This window comes from Manis pentadactyla, chromosome 13 (assembly GCF_030020395.1).
Source record: "Manis pentadactyla isolate mManPen7 chromosome 13, mManPen7.hap1, whole genome shotgun sequence".
In the NCBI taxonomy this organism is placed as follows: domain Eukaryota; kingdom Metazoa; phylum Chordata; class Mammalia; order Pholidota; family Manidae; genus Manis; species Manis pentadactyla.
This window is the reverse complement of record NC_080031.1, coordinates 88174942-88184380: the sequence shown is the minus strand read 5'-3', so window position 1 is coordinate 88184380 and position 9439 is coordinate 88174942. Positions and strand designations below refer to the sequence as shown.

At 49.3% G+C, this 9439-nt stretch overlaps 1 long non-coding RNA gene across 2 annotated transcripts; it reads right to left on the bottom strand.

Moving 5' to 3' along the window:
• Positions 1 to 1222: 1222 nt before the first annotated feature.
• LOC130680171 (uncharacterized) lies at positions 1223 to 7174 on the bottom strand. Of its 2 annotated transcripts, none has more exons than XR_008993227.1 (3): positions 6793 to 7174; positions 5239 to 6673; positions 1223 to 3016 (listed from the first exon to the last, which is right to left on the bottom strand). It is a non-coding gene; the product is annotated as an uncharacterized LOC130680171 (long non-coding RNA). The 2 variants fall into 2 exon arrangements; XR_008993228.1 differs by lacking the exon at positions 1223 to 3016 and adding an exon at positions 4614 to 4724.
• Between the last annotated feature and the right edge of the window lie 2265 nt (positions 7175 to 9439).

Genomic DNA, 9439 nt, shown 5'->3' with positions numbered 1-9439 from the left:
GCTGCCCAGGCGGGCCCACAGCTCCAAACCCCAGTGGCAGAGATGTCACTGAACGCACGGGGTGAGCAGTCGAATGCTGCACTCACGAGGGCCTTTCCTATCCTTTAATTTCAGTTTTCATTAGGGAGGGAAACACCCCAGAATTTAAACTAGCTAAATTATCAGAAATGTTGCTGCCTAAGAAAGTGGCTCTCCCAACCCAGGAGGGCGGACTGGGGAGAGAGCCTGCACCGTGGTACAGCACCTGTGTTATCTTGGAATGAGTGTTTGGTACCTCTTTGCTTTTTATTTTACTGGGGCTTTCACCTGTAGATTATGGGTATCTTTGGTGAAAAAATGTGTCCAGTTGTGTGAGCTGAAATGCACTCATTAACACTGGTAGTGAAAAGGTGCATGCACACAGAAATCACCACCTCAGCACCCAGCCTGTGGCAGCCCTCCCAGCAGATCAGAGGTCCTTACCGCCTGTTGGCCACCCCCCGTCCTTCCTGCTCCAGAGAGGAGAGGCCCAGCTGAGGCAATGAAGCAGGAAAGCGAATGGAGCTCAAGCCAGTAAATGTATCAATTTGTTTGGACTCCCTGCAATTTAGGAGCTGATTTCAAAGGAAAATTGCTTCAGGCCTCAGATGCCTTCTGTTGTTCCCAACTGTGGCCCATTTTACAGCTGACTGACCACCGGCTAACAGTGTGGGCCTCTGGTAGTCACGGCAGGCCTTGAAGGCTGCTTGCTGCCCCCGGCAGAAGTCAGAAGCATAATTACAGCTAATGGAGGCAGGCTGAGGCAGGCTGGCCTCTGCGCCGCCACCACCTGCTTCCCCAAGGACTGGGCCACTGCTTGCACGTGCAGCTGTTTGTTGAGAATCCCCAGTCAACAGCTGACATGATTTATTAGAACCTCAGACCCCTCCACTGCAATCCCCTCAGCCTCTCGAACCTTCCCTGCCAGCCCGGCCCGCAGCCTTCATGCTCCCTGCCTTCTCTCTCTCCTACCTCGCCCTGTGCAACCTCTAAGGTTAATTCCGCTGCCGCAAGGCCTCCACCTAGAAGGAAGGTGAACAACCTGATCTGGCGGGGAGTGACTGCGTTGGAGAGCGGCGGGGGCAAGAAATCCACCCGCGCGCTTACATCACAGCAAAGGCCTTTTTCTTCAGCAGCTTAAATCTGAGTATGTTTCATTTAAAATCCATCTCTCCAGCTGCCAGCCCGAGATTGGGGATAAGGGTTATCAGATTGCTCCATGGTAATAAGGAACGCATTAATCTCAGCTGAGTTTCCAGAGAGAATTTTATTTTTTCTTTTGGCTCCGAAAGGGCAGTTATTTAAATAGAGCTGTTTGGGGGGTGAAGCATCAATATGCTGTCCCCTCCACAAGCTCTTTAAGAACCTGTTAACAGAGCCTCAGTGGCTCAGAAAGGTGATTCCTCTGCGTGGTTCATCTCAGGGCGGTTGGAGGGTGTATTACATCTGCTCAAAGAGAGCCTGTTCAGAGGAAACAGGAAAGCTCAGGGTGGCACCTCAGCCAGAGGGTTATTCCAGGCCGAGGTAAAACGCGGGAGGCCAGAAGCAAATGGAAGCAGTGCCTGCACCTGCTCAGGGGCTCCGTTGCCGAGACGGGGGAGACCTTCTCCTCTGCTGCGCCCAGCCCCAGCGCCCTGCCTGAACCTTCTGCTTTGTGAAGCGGCAGTCTGGACGAATGGAGATCACCTTTCCAGACCAATCGCAGCCTTCCGCTGGGACAGCTGCATGCAATTCTTATGAAAGGTCACCCACACAACTACGTGGTCAAAAAGCATCCTTCCAAACAACAAACGTGACAATTAAAACAAAGCACCCTTCTCATTTGATGGCGCGGAAGCAGCTGGGCTCCGGGATGGCTTGGCGGGCCCAGGCCTGTGGCATTTGTTACCTGAGGGAAACAATAGCAGCTCTGTAGGCATTTCTGTCTGAAAGGGTAGGGGCTGTTCCTGGCTTCTCGGTTCAGGCCAACGAGAGATGGGCATCCGGAGATGGCCTAGCAAGACTGCTAGGCAGCTTCACATCTTCTCCAGCACCCACTGTATTCTTGCTCCCGCCTCCTGGCATGCTCGTGTATATGTGTGCACGTGCACTGGTGCGATAGTGCAGAAGGCAGAGGGTTTGGGTTCCAGAGTGGGGCGTGAAGCTGGGAGCCCAGGGCAGGCCTGGAGGCTGCAGGGGTGTCTCTCATCTCACTCTGCAACAGCCAGGACAGCCACGGCTTTGTCCTGGAATTGAAAAATGTGTGTTGGACTGTTGGAGCCCAAGACATGTTTCTCACCTCCTCCAAGCTTTTTCTAGACTCCCATGGAAGGTATAGTTTACAGATAGCTTATAGCTCTTCTAAAAACACTCACACATGCCCACGAATGCCGGCTGTATCAGTGGGTCCTTGGGGCCTACTTAGACCATGCTCTTTGCAAGAGGAAAACCGACCCACGGAAAGGCCTTGGTGATCAGATGGTCTATTTTTCAACCATTCCTCGCCACCCAGGCTTCTCCCACACAGCCCACTGGACCAAGGGCTGGAGATGGACCCACAAAAAGAACCAACTGGTACCTTCCCAGTGACCTGTGACCCATATGTTTTCAAAAGAAAATGGGAGGACAAAGAGCTGAACCAATTATATTCTCTCTCTCTCTCAAATATGAACCATGAACCAGAGAAGAATTTCCTATTGACAGAAGAAATTACTTCTTAAGAGTCATAAAGTAAACCTAGAACTACAGAAGTCAAAATTGAGCAGGAGCTGGGGCCACAGGCAGGCACAGGAAGCCACTGGTGGTTAGGAATGAGCCAGAGAGAGGCCATCCTGCAGAAGGTAGTGTTCATCCTGACGGTGGATGCCCTGAGCCAAGACCCATCTGGCGCCCCTGGAAGCCTTCTGTGTGTTCCAGGTGACGTAGCTCTGCCTTGGTGTCTGGCCTTCCCCATCACGCTGATAGACCTTAACATGATCCTCCTTCCCTTTGGCTGGCTTCAAGATGCTCAATTCCTTCCCTGAAAATGAGCCCAGAAAAAAAAAAACAACAGACATCTTGGGAAGACTTGTTTCCCAGAGCCCAAAAAGAAAAGGCTGATTTTATTAAGAACACATTTAATTTCTGCTATTGTCTTTGATTAAAGGAATGAAGACAGAAGCCCTGATTTATGAGACAATCACCAGACTCACAGAGGGTGACCCAGGCAGCCAGGGGCAGCACCACCGATACAGAGTCAGTAACCTAGTTGCCTCAGAGGGAGAAAGATGGCTGTCTGATTGCCCTGCCAGAATGGCCGTCCATTTGGGGATGTGAAAAATTGAAGCTATGCTAGGCAGCTCTCCCTTCTCCTTCCAGGCAGGGCCAGCAACATTTGGCACCCCAGCAGACGTGGCCTGAGAAGAGGTCAAAGCCCTGATTCCTTTAGCCTCTTAGAACCTGACAAAACATGAGAAGCAACAGGAGGGTCAGGTAGATTCATATTCTAGGCCGGGTGTCAATCACTCGGGTGTTTTATCTTTTTTCTGTTTGAGTTACAAGGAACATGCTCTAGGCTAGGGAGAATGCACAGTATTTTTATAAATTTCAAGAAGTTTCTATGCCATTAAATACTCTTCACAACTTGCTTGAGGAGGCTGGGAAGACAAAGGCAGAGCAGGCCATGTAGTACAAAAAAAGACCTCAACTAACCAGAATTCAGCTAACCCAGACTTCTCAGTTAACCAGACATTTTACTTTCTACTTTTATACATATAAAAGCTCAAATGACAAAAAAAAATCCACTAAAAAAGTCAAACTAGGTTTTGTCTAGAAGCTATGTATAGAAGTATCTAGGATGAGGACTTTGAGATATTGCAGCATCTTGAATCATGGAAAATGGTCGGTGTGTTCATTAAACTACTTTGTAAGGCACGATGTACACAGTATTTTGGAAAGTTTTGCCACAGTGGACGTTTCTATTTCCTTGCTCTCATGGAAGCAAGGAATTGGATGTTTAAATGCCCACCCATGAGATCCTAAACATCATTCTTTAAGACTGTTATAAGAGCCTCAACACCACATTCTCTTTCTTCTGAGAAGAGGGATCATGATTTGGACAAGGGGTTAAGAGACATGGGTTCAAGTCTCATTCTTGTCAGTCAATGAATGACCTTGGGAAAACCTGGGTCTCATTCTCTGTGGCTGTAAAGTAGAGAGATTGCATAAAATGATCTCTCTCCAAAGATAATTTCACTTCCAAACTCTGTACCACCATTTGGAAAGAAAACTTAGGGGCTACTTGTCTTAATTTTAGGTCTAAACTAGAGGCAAATTCTAGAGGAGACACCTTTGGCTGAATGCCCTACCATGCATTACATTGCCCTTTGAGGGAAACCACCTGCAATAATAATCCTGTACATCCAGCTCCAGTTCTAGTTGTAGTTCACAAACTCCTTTTCTCGATACAGAAAGATCTTGAAGCTTCCAGCCCATCCACTCAGATCTGGCATTTAAAGATATGCTCCTCCCACAGAGGGAATCCCGAGCAGACCTGAAATTATGAAGACTGCTTTCTATCCCTCAGACCCTTAATCCCGGGCCAAACTCAGGAGCTCTTCCAAATCCATTCGGAGGTGAGGAAGTGGGACGCTTCATCTGGGGAAGTGATGAGGTGCTTCCTTCCTCCTGGAGCTGAGCTCCCGCCCTCCTCAGGACTCCCACGGCCTCAGGGGCCACAGGTCAGGAGCCTGAGGAACAGGGCCGACTCAGGTTTCCCGTTAGACCACAGAAGGTGGGTCTGATTCCAAACTCAATCCCTTGCAGCATATGTGTGTAATCTAACGTAATGCCCGGGGCAGGGATAGGAGTCCTAATGGCTACCCTCTTAGGAGCTGGGGTCACATGACTCAGACCAGTGACATCGTCTACTGAAGCTTTAGTCCCTCATGTGTGAAGTGGGTTTAGCAACAGCCCTCCCTTCCTAAGACTGGGGCACCAATTCCATGAGATTATTCAGGCCAAGTACCTGGCAGGCAGAAAGCATTCAGTAACATGTAGCTCTTGTTTTCATTATGTCCCAAGAATCCCCAAGCCCCTTCTTTGGCTCCTCCCAAAGTCCCCCAAGGGCAGGGTGTCACAGGAGCTAAGTTTGATGTGACCTATATGTCCCATCTGGGAGCAGTGGGGGCTGCAGAACCTTCTGGCATGGGGTGGCCATGAAGCTGTTCACTGGCTGTGAGCCAACAGCTACGACGTTCGCACCTTTGATTTCACTCACTCGGTCCTGAAGCACCACCTCTGCCATCCGTAGACAAAAGTGAGCCATGAGTCATTTCTGCCCAGATCATTTCAGTCACACCTATGTTCAATCGTACTGCATGGGAAACATCAAATACCTTTGAGCTGAGGTTGGGGCATTCAATACACCCAAGCTTAATTAGAAACGGGGAGGCCGTGTGATTCCACACCACGAGAACTAGCCGGGTCTCGGCGTGGAGTCTCTGGCGGAGCCGGGGGCCGGAGGACAAGGCCATGGCTGGATGGAGCTGGCTCTGCGTGTGCCAGCTGCACGGCTGTGAGCAAACTGGACCGCTCCGGCAGCCCACTTCCTCCTTGGTGAGGCGAGACAGCAAAAGCCCAGTGATAACCCTTCCCTGGGTCATGCCGGAGACACTGTTCTGAGGTTGTGTCCGTCGCTGGGGAGCCCACTGAGTTCCCCTCCCAGGCCCACGGGTGGCTGGGAGGCAATTCCGTTACCCATTTGGTATCTCCCCGTCAACAGCAGCCACAAAGCCGGCGGCTCATCCTCCCACTGGACGTGTCTCTAACTTGCACCGTGAGCAGTCAGCCCTGAGACCCCAAACCCGGCACCAGCAGAGGCCACGTCTCCCTCCCACCACCTGGAGTCAGCCCGGGATCCAGCTGGGATCCACAGGGCAGGGACCTCCTTCCCTTGATGCCCACGAGAGTGCTCTTGCCGTAGCAGCTGGGGTAGGGTGGGACTTGATGACTCGGGCCTTGTGGCTCTGATAAGATACAAAGAGAAGCCTCCCCCTGCTGGCTGCCCTTGACCCCCGACCCCAGCTCCTCCAGCAGGGCTCCCCACCCCCTGGTCTGACGTCCCACAAATCTGGGCTACAGCATTTCCTACCTTGACTGACTGTTGCCTTAATTTGTTTCTTCCTATTTAACAATTTAACATTCAGTCATTAATAGCATGGACTCTGGTCTCAGACAACCTGAACTTAAGCCAAGACTCCCTTCTCTGTCTCGGTTTCTACTGCTGTAAGTGAGGAGAATGCTAGTTCCTCTTTTATAGGCTTGCTGTCAGCCCTAAATGAGTGGATGCAGGTAAAGCACTCATAACAGTGTCTGGAACATAAGAAACACCGCACTCCTGTTGACTGTTTTATTATTGTTCCTCAGGCCTCCATGACGCCTCCTAATCAGTGGGTTCTTCCAAGGTTTCATCCGTCAGGAGAGAGGGAACAGAGAGAGCCCGTCAGCTCCCCGCCAGGACGGTGTGTAAATCCCTCACATTGTCACACACTGCTGGACCCTCTGTCTGTCTGCTTACTGTGACGGGAGAGGGCTCAGTCCCTCCTGTTCTAGGCACTTTTCTTCTTTTTCCAGAATTATCTGTTCACTCCCATTTCTGTATATCCACGCTTCCCCACTTACACAGAGAGAACCATATCTATATTTAAAAACAGATACATACTTAGTTAAAAAATACTCCAAATACCCAAACATGTGGACTCGTCCCCACCCCCAGGCTCACCCCCACAGCACCAGCCGGTGGGGGAAGAAGGGCACCTGTGCTGTGCCCCTCACTCTCCCTGGATGGGGGACGCACAGCACACACCGCTTTTCTTAATCTCTCTCCTCAACAGCAATCTTTTCAGAAGCTTCAACAAGAGACGAGTAGAATTAAAAGAGAATCCTCTAAGGTAAGCCTGTCTTTTTTGGCCATTTGAGCAAAAGTTACAGAAATCACGCTGCCAAGCTCCACCCGGCATCCTCCCTATGCTGGCCCCAGTCGTCAAGGTCCACCAAGCGACTTGGAACCAAGTCCACCTTCCTGAGAGTTCTGGGAAGGTGCTGGAGGAGAAAGCTACCTCTGCTCGGCCCATAGGGCTCCTGGGCAGCTCTGAGGGTGCCGTTCCCCAGTATGTGCAGCGAAGATACTGCAGGCATTTCCAAGTAATTGCCCATTAGCTCCCCAGTAAAACTAAAAGGCCACAGCATTTTTTTTTCTCTCCCTACCAAAGCTGTCCATGCAGAAAAAACAATTTTTTTAGTCTACAAGTTGAAGTAGGCTTTTTTTTTTTAAAAAAAGCAACTACCCACATTAAGACTGTTTAATTCTAGATCTACAGCTAGAAGATCAAAAATAGGAATAATTAAAGCCTGAGATGTAAGTGTTAAGAAAGGCGTTTTTGTTTTCTTTGCCAAGTCCTTAAACAGGTAAACCACATAGTTAAAGGAAGCTCTCAGATTTGAAAACCCCAGTGGGGAATTTTTTTTCCTTGTTTAAGACATAGTGAATTCAGTCTTCTGAGACCAGGGAGCAGGGTTTGTTAAGCTCTCTGAACTGTCAGCTGAATAATTATCTAGCAAAGCCTGTGTGTAGGTGACTCCCTGTGATTCAGCTTCTTTCCTGTTTTGAAACAGAAGGTTACTAACCTCTGGAACAAAATCTGGCTAAGTCAGGGAATATCAGCTTTATGCAGAACAGTACTTCCTTTTGGTGGCCTCCTTTTCATCCTATGATATTTGATTTTTAAAAGTCTTACAAAAATACCGAATTCCACTCAATAAGCTTTCCAAATATCCCAGAGAAGACACAGAATTAAACAAACAAAAAAGAACAAACAGGTATCTTAGTACACTGACGGACAGTGACTGCAATGGGGTATGGGGGGTGGAACTCGATAACAAGGGTGAATGTAGTAACCTCATTGTTTTTCTTGTGAAACCTTCATAAGAGTGTATATCAATGATACCTTCGTTTAAAAAAACAAAAACAAGAAAAACAAAAACAACAAACCAACCAACCCCAAGTCTCCCCCTTTTCCAGAGCAGCCAGACCGCACGGGCTTTATGTCAGCGCCCATGAACAGTCTGACAGTTTATATTCCAACGAGAAGGTGAAGCAGGGACATGAAGGGTCAAATGCAAAATAAGAATTCTTTAAAGAAAAAGAAAAAAAACAACCTCATTACTGCCAAACCTGTTGGATTTTTAACATGATTATAATTTTGAATTGTGGCTTTAAAATATCAGAGTGCTTGGATGTATTGCTTGGAAGTCTGCACTTGAGGCGTTGGGTCGGCAGTTTCCCTTTCCCTAAAAGGGCCCTGGACAGGTGGATAAAGGGCATCCTTTTGTTGCGTAGACTTCATCACCGTGTTTTGCAATTAACTTATTCAGCCTCTTTCCCCACAGGATGCAAGGTACCTTCCAGCAAAGTCAATGCGTGTTACTGTCCAAACTCTCAACTGCAGGCAGAGCTAAGCCATGAACTCCAGATCAGACAGAAACCTGACCTGGAGCAGAGAGGGTGCTCGGCGTACTGGGGTCCCCCGAGAGCTTGGCCTGGCTGGCACACAGGCGTGTGTGTCAGACACTCAGACTGGAGGACTGCTGGCTGCACCTGACCAGGCAGGGGATGTGGGCTTTCCAGATCAGGACACAAAAACTCACTTCCTAACTGTAAAGGAGAAAAAGAGCTGAGCAGGCCAGCTTCTCTCAAATTTAGTCAAACAGGCTACTTTGTTGTTCTTAAGCTCTAAAAACAAAAAACCACCCACACTGTGGCTGCTACTGCTGCCTGTGTCATCTCAGATGTCACAGTGCGTCCAAAGGAGGCAGGCGAGTGTCTGCAAGGCACTCAGGGTGGGAGTGGAGTTGAGAGAAGCTGCCCCCACCTGGAGATCACCTCGCTGCACCCTCTCCACTACCCGGTAGAGAAAGGTGGTTGGTTAGCAGAGGAGCAGGTCCAGGGGCAGTTGTGACTATTCCCAATGGGACCTCACTTCCAGGCTCATGAGCCTGGACTGCATGCCATCAGCCTTCCCTGGACAAAGCAGCAGAAGAAACAAGCACGAAGGAGCAGTTCCGCCACCATGTGTTCAGGAGTTTGCCCTGGAATCCGGAACCGCGTTGTTAAAATGTTTCATTTTACACTGGTTTTCAGGTCACCCCAGGCCTAGAATGGCATGTGCTTCTATAACTCAAGACAAGCTGCCGACTTCTTGAGAACCTTGTCTATCCTGACACCCATACATTCAAACTCTGGGGCTGGCATCCATCTGTCTTCACTCAGGCTGCTTACCTGTGTTCTCAAAACCTGAAACATCAGAGCCTCTTTTACTGTTTCCCCCTCCGAACTTCAAAGCCCCTGTGAGAACTCCCCCCACGGTGTATCCTGGTGTCCCTGAGATGTCTGCTGGGACATGAA